The sequence below is a fragment of the Vulpes vulpes genome, chromosome 7 (genome assembly GCF_048418805.1).
Source record: "Vulpes vulpes isolate BD-2025 chromosome 7, VulVul3, whole genome shotgun sequence".
NCBI classification, from domain to species: domain Eukaryota; kingdom Metazoa; phylum Chordata; class Mammalia; order Carnivora; family Canidae; genus Vulpes; species Vulpes vulpes.
In genome coordinates, this window is record NC_132786.1 from 111,317,838 (window position 1) to 111,330,158 (window position 12,321).

At 44.7% G+C, this 12,321-nt stretch overlaps 1 long non-coding RNA gene across 1 annotated transcript; it reads right to left on the reverse strand.

Moving 5' to 3' along the window:
• Positions 1–918: 918 nt before the first annotated feature.
• Positions 919–4,977, reverse strand: LOC140599745 (uncharacterized). The gene is made up of 3 exons (XR_012002753.1): positions 4,799–4,977; positions 2,431–2,691; positions 919–1,304 (listed from the first exon to the last, which is right to left on the reverse strand). It is a non-coding gene; the product is annotated as an uncharacterized lncRNA (long non-coding RNA).
• Between the last annotated feature and the right edge of the window lie 7,344 nt (positions 4,978–12,321).

Below are 12,321 nucleotides of genomic sequence, written 5' to 3' on the forward strand. Positions count from 1 at the left end.
CCTCAAATCCCTAGGAATCGTCCTTATCTCCTCTGGTATCTACCTTCCTTCTTCCCTGAAACACGTGGATTTTGTGCCAGGGGCTGGGTGGATGGAAGGATGCTATTGCTGATTTGAGCATCTAACACCAGAGGAGAGACCCAAATGCCCTGTTTCAAAAGCTGCTCATTTGGGTAAGTAAAGCCTCAGTAGCGTTCAGACTACTCTCTTCTGTTCTTACCCTTGGGACCCTGGGGTAACATTTGCAATTTACTAAAGACCAGAATAGATCTAAATCCCATGGAAAATAATTGTTCCCTCACTTGCTACTCTCAGATACATTTTAGTGTTTAATTAACCCCAGAACTTCAATATCACTCTGTAAATTCTCTGCCTCTGAGCAGTGGAATCTTGATGATGTCCTTTTGTTCTGGAAGGTGAGTTTCTGCGGTCAAAAAGACACAAACACAGCACCTATTTTGTCCAGCTATTGAAAAGCAGGTCTCCAGATAATTTAAAGGTAAAATGAAGTAAGTTGCTCCTGCCCTCTGTCAAGACCAAAACCTGATTTGAAAAGGAATGAATCCTGATTCCTTCCTAATGATCAGAAATGAGCACATTACCCCAAGTTTTCCTTAAGCTACTGTATCTGCCATGTTAAAGGGATGCTTTGGGGTCAGTAAGTTCGCACTGCATTTTATGAGTTTCTCTTGGGTTAGTGATCACGTACCCAATTCAGACACACAGTGCTCAGGGCTCCCTTTTAGTGCGTATTCTTTCAGGGGAGGCAAAGAATGATCTAAGCTCAGGTGTTTTTTTGTATATTTTTTTATTGGAGTTTGATTTGCCAACATATAGCATAACACCCAGTGCTCATCCCATCAAGTGCCCCCTCGGCCCGTCACCCAGTCACCCCATGCCCCCGCCCACCTCCCTCTCCACTACTCCTTGTTCATTTCCCAGAGTTAGGAGCCTCTCATGTTCTCTCACCCACACTGATATTTCCCACTCATGTTATCTCCTTTCCCCTTTAATCTCTTTCACTATATTTTATATTCCCCAAATGAATGAGACCATGTAATGTTGGTCCTTCTCCGATTGACTTCCTTCCCTCAGCATAATACCCCCCAGTTCCATCCACATCAAAGCAGATGATGGATATTCATTGTTTCTAGTGGCTGAGGAATATTCCACTGTATACACAGACCACATCTTCTTCATCCATTCATCTTTCGATGGACACCGAGGCTCCTTCCACAGTTTGGCTGTTGTGGACATTGCTGCTATAAACATTGGGGTGCAGGTGTCTCCGGTTTTCCCTGCATCTGGATGAAAGATCTAAATGTGAGACAAGAATCCATCAAAATCCTAGAGAACACAGGCAACACCCTTTTTGAACTTGGCCACAGGAACTTCTTTCAAGATACATCTCTGAAGGCAAGGGAAACAAAAGCAAAAATGAACTATTGGGACTTCATCAAGATAAAAAGCTTCTGCACAGCAAAAGAAAAGTCAACAAAACTAAAAGACAACCTACAGAATGGGAGAAGATATTTGCAAATGACGAATCAGGTAAAGGGCTAGTATCCAAGATCTATAAAGAACTTATTAAACTCAACGCCCAAGAAACAAACAATCCAATCATGAAATGGGCAAAAGACATGAACAGAAATTTCTCCAAAGAAGACCTACAAATGGCCAACAAGCACATGAGAAAATGCTCCGCATCACTTGCCATCAGGGAAATACAAATGAAAACCACAATGAGATACCACCTCATACCAGGGAGAATGGTGAAAATTAACAAGACAGGAAACAACAAATGTTGGAGAGGATGTGGAGAAAGGGGAACCCTCCTGCACTGTTGGTGGGAATGTGAACTGGTACAGCCACTCTGGAAAGCTGTGTGGAGGTTCCTCAAAGAGTTAAAAATAGAGCTGCCCTACGACCCAGCAATTACACCACTAGTGATTTATCCCAAAGATACAGATGGAGTGAAAAGCTGAGACACATAAGCTCAGGTTCACAGGCCTTGCTCCGTGAGAACGACTGTTGCACTGGCAGAAAGTGTGTCCATGCCTCTCCTACCGTGGCCGAATCTGAGGCGCAGTAAGGAGGAAAGGCTGAGGAGCAGCAGTAGAAGACACACAGGGGAGACTCAGATCCCAGCTGGCATCTTCCCACTTGGGTTCTCATTTGCAAAGCTGGGGATAACCACCCCCCAACCCTGTCCAATCTCAGATGCGCGGACCAAGCCCAGCACTTGGTCAGCTCTGTTCTTTCACTGGGGGTCTTGATCTAGGAGCTAGATCAAGGAATCACACTCTTATGAACAAATCCTTGACATATATTCTATTTTCAGGCTTGAATCTCATCTTTTTTCCATCTGAGTTTCTGGAGTCCTGTCCCCAAGGTGTAAATGGGTTTTGGATTTTTTTCCTGACAACCCACCTCTAACCTTTCTGTGCTGTTGGCCCTGATTACAGGCTGATTATACTTCATATTGTTTCCAGATGTCTCCCGGAGAAAGTGTCAGCAATGAGCAATGGGCTTCTCTTAGGTCTTCTGGAATTTTTTCAGGTTCAAGTTCACCAGTGAAATAAGTGCCCTTCCGATACCTTTGTACCTTCTATCCTTTCCTTCGTGAAACATTATTTTGTCAGATTCTATTAGATGCAAGGTCATATCTCCTGTCTTCAAGAAGTTTACGTTCTAATGGGACAAAAAGAGAAATATAATGTGATATGCATCATAAAACTAAGATGCACAGTGAGGAGACTGTGACGCACAATGCTCAGAGGAAAAAAAAATACTGGCTTTGAGCCAAAGGGTCTAGGAAGTCAGGGATTTGAGCAGAGTTCTGATAGATGGTGATGTTTCCTATGGGACAGCCATTCTCAATCTCCTTTTTTTTTTTTTTTTTTCCTCAATCTCCTTTTTTATAGACCTTTGAGAATCTGATGAAATGGGGGTTGGGGGAAGCTAAAAAGGTCTTTGAGAGCTGTGGTAAAACTAGCTCAGAATTAGGTCCTGGATTGTGGCCACAAAATTGGAGTTGACCTGGACAAGTCATTTTTCAAGATGCTTCTTGATTATTATATCCATAAAATGGCATTGAAGGGGATATGATTAGATAATTCAGGTCTCCGCTTGCTTTAAAATTATATAATTTTGTAATTCTATAATCTAGTTCATCACCCTAGATACTTACGTTATTTCAAAGAAATTACATGTTTTCCTAATCAAAAGACAAAATAACCCTTTTACCTCATCCAAAAAAAAAAAAATCACAAAATTATTGGAAAGTGCATGATACACACACTGGGATTTTAAAGAACCTAACATTTTACACATGTTTAAAGGAGTTTCTCTTGGTAATAAAGTCCAACCTTTACAGAGCAATTAATATGTGTCAGGCAATTTGCTAAGTGCATTGTATATGTTGTATCATTTCATCTTTGCACCAAGTCACTGGGTTAAGTGCTACTATTGTCATCCCTATCTTACAAATGAAGAAACTGAGGCTTGGAGAGATTAAGTTACTTTCCTAAAGAATCTAGTTGGATTTGAATTTAGGCATTCTGACTCTACAGCCTCAATATATTGCTGCTGGGGCTAGTTTTTCCAGTGCTTTATAATATTTATTAGTTATAGATACTATGAAACCCCATGAATTAGCAGTCCATAAGCTTTCATCCCAAAGGACAACTATAGGGACACCTGGGTGGCCTTTGTGGTTAAGAGTCTGCCTATGGCTCAGGTTGTGATCCTGGGGTCCTGGAATCAAGTCCCGCATTGGGCTCTTTGCAGGGAGCTTACTTCTCCCTCTGCCTGTGTCTCTGCTTTTCTCTGTGTCTCTCATGAATATATAAATAAAATCTTTTTAAAAAATTTTAAAAGGACAAGTACATACACACACACGCACACACATACACTTAAAATGTGTGCACATATTCAGAATTCCAGAAACTCTTTTGAGGGCCATTGCATAGATTCAAGTTTTCCTACTGATGGGACACTTGGGTGGCTCAGGCAGTTGACCATCTGCCTCTGACTCAGGTGGTGATCCTGGAGTTCCAGGATTGAGTCCTGCATGGGGTTTTCGCATGAAGCCTGCTTCTCCCTCTGCCTGTGTCTCTGCCTCTCTCTGTGTCTCTCATGAATAAATAAATAAATAAAATCTTTTTTTTTTTTTTTAAGTTTTCCTGCTGAAAGCCAAGAGTAGCTGGAGCAGACTATGATAGGACTGGTCAAGAGCAGTCAAGGGCAGAGATGACTCCCCCTATTTTTCCAGAAGAATAGGCCACAAGGCTGTTTGTTCCAACAGGGCGAGACCGGGCAGGGGACACAGGTACAAGGACACCTCACGGGACACTGTCAGCCTGGCCAAGCTGCTGACCTGCCACTGTCCAAGGGACGAGCTATCAGGACTCATGGTGTCCATGAGGATGGGAGCCTCTCTCTCCAGTTACTATTTGCCGCAGACCTCCCTGGCTTACTGGGGTAAGGTGACCTGGGCCTTTACCACCGCCCCGCTTACTCTGCTCCTACCTCCTCTGCTAACTGTTCCTTGCAGGGAGACCCCAGAATCGACTCCAACTGATGAATCACAAACACGCCAAAGGGAAAGATTCTCCAATGGGGTGTAAAGACCCCACCCCGGTTTTGTTCTTCCCACTGAAGAGAACCCCTTGGGAATCAAGCCTGGGACGTCCCTGCTTCCTCTTCCTCTTCTGGCTGTTCGGCGGGGACGGGTCGCCCGGCGAGGGCAAGGGGAGGCCGTTTGCCCACTAGGGGGAGACCCGCGCACGCCTCTAACCTCCACTCTCCCGCCGCCGGAGGAGAATTGACCTCGATCTGGTTGCAGATCTGGTCGAGATGGTTGCAGGGGGTTTCCTCGGGGTCCGGAGCTGAGCGAGGCGCTGGAGTTTGATCGACGGGATTTGCCACCTGATGCTCAACTCTCATTTTCGGGAGCGCCGAGGACGGGAAAAAGGACTTTATGCAAATAAGCGGGTGCCCCCACCCGGTTCCCCCCCTCCGCCCCCTCTCCCCGCCCCCCCCCCTTTCCGCCGCGGGTCTCTGAGCCGCGCGTCTCTAACCCGCCCCTGGGGGCGCCCGGGGCGCGGGCCTGGTTAGCGAGCGCGCAGCTGCAGCCGAGCTCCGGGGCGCCCCGCCGCGGCCTGCCCGAGCCCGTTGGCGGCCGGGACGACTCCCCCCGCCCCCAGCCCACCCCCACCCCGCTCCTTCTCTGTTTCTTCCTCTCCTGTGCTCTGCGCGGGTTGCGCCCGCTCCATCACCTCCGCCAACCCTGGCCGCGGCCCGTCCAGCCGTCGGTTCTCCTCCCGACTCCCACCTGGTCTGAAGGTGACTCCCCACCTTGGTGCCTTTTCCGAGCGATGCACCTCCCGGCCAGGTCTGGCATCCTTAGGGCTCCTATCGAGCTTTGCAGCCGTCGTGATTGCACACTCACACACACACACTCACACACACACACACAACCTTCGCTGAGTTTCTTCTTTTCTAGCTTCCACTTGCTGGAAGTCACTAGAATGGGAAGAGTTTTCTTTGTTAAACTGGAAGGTTGCGGGGGGAGGGGGGAGGTCGTGAATGGCACCTGATGTGCCCACCGTTCTTATCCTCCCTGAATTTGCATCTGTGGTAGGCATGTGCCGCTAGAGAATAGCCAGGGAGCCGATTTTATTTTCTTTTATTACCCTCCAGATTGGTTATTTGATTCAGCAGAGGGGAGACTATCCTCACGTGCCACGCTTCCCCATATCTGAGAACGCCTTCCTGATTTCATATCGACCTAGAAGCAATAAACCATCAGTTTTTTTTTTAAAGGTGTTTTAAGGGACGCCTGGGTGGCTCAGCTGTTGAGTGTCTGCCTTTGGCTCAGGTCGTGGTCCCGGGGTCGCCGGATTGAGTCCCACATTGGGCCTCCTTCTCCCTTTGCCTGTGTCTCTGTCTCTCTCTCTCTCTGTCTCTCATGAATAAATAAAATCTTATTTTTAAAAAAGGTGTTTTAAATTGAAAGGTGTTTTAATTGAAAAATAGTAAGTATTTTTGCCTTCTAAGAAGAGAAGTACAGTTTGTATTGGTGGGGAAATCAACCCTGTCTGGCATTGTTCTGTCCTGGCAGAGAGGAGGCGAGGTCGGTAGGAGGCAGTCTACCAAATGGGGACCGTTGATAGGTGTGGCTGTAGGCAGGTAAGCTCAGGCCCGAATGCGGGTGTAGGGTAGGGGCCAGAGAGGAGGAGACTGTCCTTCCACAGGATGCATTTGGGGTAGGTGTGCTCTCTGAAGGGAGGTGGTGTGGGGAAGGTTGGAGGGGAGAATGGAAGGTGAATACTGGAGTTTCAGGAAGACATAAAGCAGATGCAGGACTCTAAGTCCTACTCGTCCTCTGTCTCCCCCAAACTATCAGTCAAGTCCCTAAGGCCAAAGGAATTCTGATGATAATTTAAAAAATGGAACCAAGCAAAGTGTCTAAGTCTGATTGTCACATGTGTTCTTTCAAACAAGTAGTTCTTATACATCTACTGTGTGGCAGGGTTTATTCTAGGTGCTGGTGACACAAGGGTGAATGAGACAGGAGAGGATTCCTATTGTCTAAATCCAGGCCTCCCCGTGAGAAGAGGGGGAGGCAATAAACAAGTGTACAAAAGCAGACGAGATGGTTGCAGAGGGCGCTCAGACCTGCCGGGACTCACACGGTGGTGCTGGGGACCGAGTAAGGGGGCAGGGAAGAAAGTGCCTGGCGGGATCCAGTCCGGAGAATGGAAACCACTTCAGGACATTCAAACAGGGAACTTTATTACAAAGTCATTGGAATGCCTGGAGGAACAAAGGGAAGATTTGGTCCATGGGAGGCTAGCAGGAGATTGGAAGGGAGGGGGAAGGGAGAAAGCATGACTTCTCACCCGAGGGATAGCTGCTAAAGGGAGTAATTCAGAGACATGGAGCTTCCGGTTTGTTATGGTTTTGTTTTCCGTTTGTTTTGGGGTTTTTTTTGGGGGGGGGGTTGGTTGTTTTTTTTGTTTTTTGTTTTTTTTTACTCCTGCCTCCACACATGTTCTTGACTGATAACTGATTCATGTCCCTGAATTAAAATGACTGACATATGACAGCATCAAAAAAAAAAAAAAAAACTGAGTTTGCTAGAGACATCCCTGGTGGCAGTAGCTTTGGAGACAGTGGCCCTGAATTCCTGCTCAGGTATCACAGTTCCAGGCAACAGGAGAGGACTTTTACCTGGGCTTTTCCATCTGATGGGAGAGCGAGAGAGAGAAAGAGAGAGAGAGAACAAGAATAAGGGAAGGGAGAAGCAGACTCCCCGCTGAGCAGGGAACCCCATGTGGGGGCTGGATCCCAGGACTCTGGGATCACCTGGGATCATGACCTGAGCCGAAGGCAGACACCTAACCGACTGAGCCACCAGACAACCCAAGAGCAGCTTCTTGTTCTAAATCTCAAGGTAGAGATCCCACCCAGAAGCATGGGATGGGCTTGAAATTCTGTAGACAGCAGGTTCCTCTTCACTTTCCACAGCCGGATGACAATTCTAGCCTCTTCAAACACCCCATGGGAGAAGGACAGATTTTTGTTCCTAAAAAAGTAAGACCAGTGAGAGACTCTAGAATAAGGGACCCTATGCCATGTGAGGGGCTGAGAATGAGAGGGTTTGGTGTCAGTCTACAAATAGGGTGGAAATCCTCAATTTGCCATTCCCAGGCTGCTTCTGGAATGGGAATCCTCAGTTTGGCTTCCCTAGCTGGCTTCCAGATCGCTGGCACACAGACCTTAGCCCACTGCCCTTCCTCAGACACTGGGTTACATTCATGTTCTCTACAAACCTGAGCAGTTGATACATTTGAGGGTTCCCCAGGAAGAAGGCCAGCCATTATGATTTCTTCATACTCTATCCATCTGTTAAATAGCAAGAAGGGACATGAGTCCTTCTTGGGGACACTGAGTACAGACAAATACTGCACACGTTTTCATGAATGGGAGCACAGAATTGGGCCAGTAGCTGAGGCAAGACATAAGGGTTTTCGAGTTTGAAGGTTCTATAGTATTGTTGGAATAATGCAGCAGGGAGGGAGGGAGAAATGGATGATGCAAGAGTGAGTGGGGACTTACAGGAGCCTGTCTGATCCTTGAGGACATGAAAAAGGATGGGCGGAGGGGTGTGGAACACCCTTAACAGAAGAGCTGCAAGACACAATGTGGAAACAAGGATTTAAGGGTGGTTAGAAAATGAGAGCCAGAAGTGAGGATGACTAAGCACCCGGGCATTATCAAAACCCTCGAGAAAGACATCGGGCATTTAATAGGGTGTAGAATGATGGCTTGAGCAAATCTTAACTGGATCTGAAGGCACAAGGTGACCCCTTTCACATCTGGGTTTATTCAACTCTCTGATAGAAGTGGAACATGTTAAAGCTATTTGTAATGAAAGGCTTGCCTATCCCATGTGTTCACCTTAATCTTCCCCTTTTCCATATATATATATATATATATATATATATATATATATATATATTCTAGCAAATATATATATATTCTAGCAAAATTGGCCCCCTAGGAAGCCCTCAACAAGTATTTATTGAATTAATAACTAAATTGCATTTACTGTCTCTTTGGCCCTGCTGGAGTTCCCAGTTCCTGTAGTCCACATTTTCCCAGATCTGCACTTTTATTTATTTAGTTTTGTACTGTTTTCTCCTCTCCAAATACCCTCTTCCCCATCTCCCTTTTCAGCTTCTGGAAATATTCCTCTTTCCTGATCCAGCTAATGTGTAGCTTTGCAAAGTCCTCTTTGACCTTTTCACTCAAATGGGATACCCCCTCGGCCCCACCCCCCTTTACTTCCTACGGACTTTTCTTTCTCTGGCTGATATTTCTTACCACTCTGTGTCCAGGGTAACGGTTATTTGTGGAATTGTTAATATGCTCCCTGCTAGACTGTGAGCACATTGAGGACAGTAACTATACTTTATTAACCTTGTTTACACTGAACCACATGGCACAGCCTCTTGTGACTAGGGAGTACTCAACAAATCATAGTTAACTTTTAATTTGACTTCCCTCCCAAGTGTTAGGCCTCATTAGTACAGTGACAGAAACCAACTGGTGTCCTGTTGCACTGGGGCTGTCTCCTTTTGCTGTGGATCCACCTCCTAATCAGCCCAGACTGCAAACAGAGAACTTCTTTTAATCGCTCCGCTTTCATGATTAAAGACTTTTTTTTCAAACTCACCCACCTTCCTCATAGCCTTTATAGAAACACACATACCTGCAAAGGCACACATGGCAAATGTACACGGGCACACATGCATGCCCACACATGTATACTTTCTTCTGTACATCCTAAAATGGAATCCTGACTAATATTACAAATCAGTTTTTTTAAAATCAGATTCGTTGTGATATAATTTACATACAATAAAAGTTATTATTTTAGGTGAATATTTCTAAAATGTTTGATAAACATTGTATGAGTTAGGTTCTTCAGAGAAACAGAAACAGTAGGAGATCATATCTAAATAGACAAAGAAAAGAAGGGGGAGAGAGAGAGAGAGAGAGAGAGAGAGATGGATGATAGATAAATTTATTTCAAGAAATTGGCTCACACAATTGTAGGGGCTGACAAGCCCAAGTCCACAGGAGAAGGCTGGCAGCCTAGAAACCTTGGCAGGAATTAAAGCTACAGTCTTGAGGGGGAATTTCTTCTTCCTCCCTAAGGCCTTTCAACTGATTGGATGAGGCCCACCCACACTCTCAGAGATAACTTCCTCTACTTAGTAAGTGTTAACCGTATCTACAAAATACTTGCACAATACCATCCAGATTTATGTTTGACTGAATATCTGGGTACTATAACCTAGCCGAGATGACACATAAAACGTACCATAGGAAGCATATGGCTGTGTAATCATTACCATAATGAAAATATAGAACAGTTTCATCATCCCAGAAAAATTCTTTCATGCCGCTTTGTGTTCAATACCCCTCTCTCCACACTGCTAGCCATGCCTCCATCCCGGTCAACTTCTGATCTGTTTTCTGTCCCTGTACTTTTGTCTTTTCCAGAATATCATATAAATTCAATCACTCAATATGTGATCTTTTGAAATTTGCTTCTTTTGCTTAGTATGATGCATATGAAATTCATCCATGTTGTTGCATGTAGTAATTTGTTTCTTTTGTTGTTGAGGAACGTGCTGTCTTGTACCATGATTCTAAATGACTTTTGTTAATGGGAGAGGTATTATCTCCTACATTTTTCTAAATCACACATTACTGAAGTTTGAAATTTTATAGGCATGCAGATTAAATTTAAAAGACTAGAAAGCCCTCCCAGACATGACTCAATGAGAAGTCAGTTATGAAGTACATGCCCCCAACACCTGCATAGGTATTTGGCCTTGAAAAAAGAAATAAATGATTTCATTGGCCATACAGAGTCAAAGACAAGGTGTATTTTAAAAGGACCAATTATCATAATCTTTTTATTGGCCATATGGCGCAGCAAACCATTACAGGACAGACTCTGTTGACTCTGATTTTCATAATGGCTAATGGCTAAGCCACAAAATCAGATCGGGGAAAGATCCCAAACTAGTCAAGAAGATGCTAAAAGACCTAACACTGGGGGTCAGACATGACAGATGGTCAGAAATGACAGATCATGTGTTACAGACTAGGTGCCAATCACTCTGCATAAAAAGGAAATATGACTTTAATCCACTTGCTTTCACATAACAGAACTCCCTCAGATCCATGCTCAAGAAGTCAAGGGAAGTATATGATCTCATCTGGTTCAGTTGGGCCAGGACTTCTGGATTTAATGGACTCTCAATTTGCTATGACTAAATTCCGTCCATCCCCTTCTATGATGTAGGAGTAGGGTGCTTTTTATTATTATTATTTTTTAGATGAATGTTAGAATAAGGAACAATATCTGAATGCCCTATAAGCTCTCAGAACTTTCTGAATGGGTGGCAAGGAAGTTAGCTCTAAGACTTTTGAGAAAATACAGTTAGGGGATGCTTTTGGGGAGAAAAGTTACTGACAGAAGAAACAGCATGTGTAGTGGCCCAATGGAGATTCAGTGTAACTGGAACAAACTAATCGAGTGTGTGAGCAACATAGTACAGGGTCAGAGGAGATATCAGATCACCTGCAGCTTGGAGGCATTATAAGAAGTTGGGGTTTCCTTTAGTGAAAGCGGAGGCCTTTAGTGGGTTTAGAACATGAGAGTCAGATGATTTATGTTTTAAAAGGATGGTTTAAAAAAAATAAAATAAAAGGATGGTTTTCATTGCTATGGGACAGAGCTTTTGTAGTGAGACAAGGTCGGGGGGGGGGAACGAAAGCAAGCATGATGCAGTTGCAAAAGTCCTGGTGAGAGGTGATAGTGAGAATGGAGGTAGGAAGAGAGGGAAAGAAGAGAGAGTTGCACTTTTGGAGATACACATAGGTCCTGTTAATGGATTGTGACCAAGGAGTAGAGGTGAGTGAGAAAACAGGCTGCTTTTGCAGATTTCTGGCTTGAACATTGTGGTAAGGGGTTTTGACATTTAATTAAATGGGAAAGACTGGTTCAATATCAATGTCTGGAGCTCAACAAAGCTGAACTACTATTGGGGGATTTCGATTAATCACTAATATTTGAAGGCATGGGAATTGATGAGATTACCTTAGAAGAAAATGTGAGACAAGAAAAAGAGCCCCAGGCAGGATGTTGAAGAAAGGCAACATTTTCTTCAGATAAAAAAGAGACGCTCAAGAATACCGAGGCCAGGGAGATAAGAGAAAAGCCATGAGAATATGCTGGAAAAGAAGTCAAGAGAGAAGTGCTTCAGTAATGAAGGAGTCATCCGTGGGACTGAGTTCTGCCGAAGGAATAAAGGAAATCTGAGGAAGCAACTGGGCGCTGATTTTGGAAAACAGAAAGTAATTGTTGACCTTGGTTAAGTTTTGATGGAAAGTAGTGGGTGGCACTTCAGAGAAGGGGAGGTAGGGAAGTGGAAACATGGTGCATATGGACCACTTCTTTGGAAGTCTTGCTGTGGTGTTGAGAAGAACAATGGCAAGTTCTCTGAGGGCAGAGAGAGTTGGGAGGGAGAATGTGGGGTTTATCAGGATGGGAGATATTCAAGTATAAGTATATGAGAGAAGAATGATTCCTAGTAGACAGAAATGGTGGTCTAGGAGAGTGAAAGATGATGGCTGCAGAAACCAGAGGGATGGGCTTGGTGGGAAGAGGGACATTTCCCCCATGAGGACCAAGGCAAAGAAGGATAAAATGGATGCACATGCTTATGGTGTAGT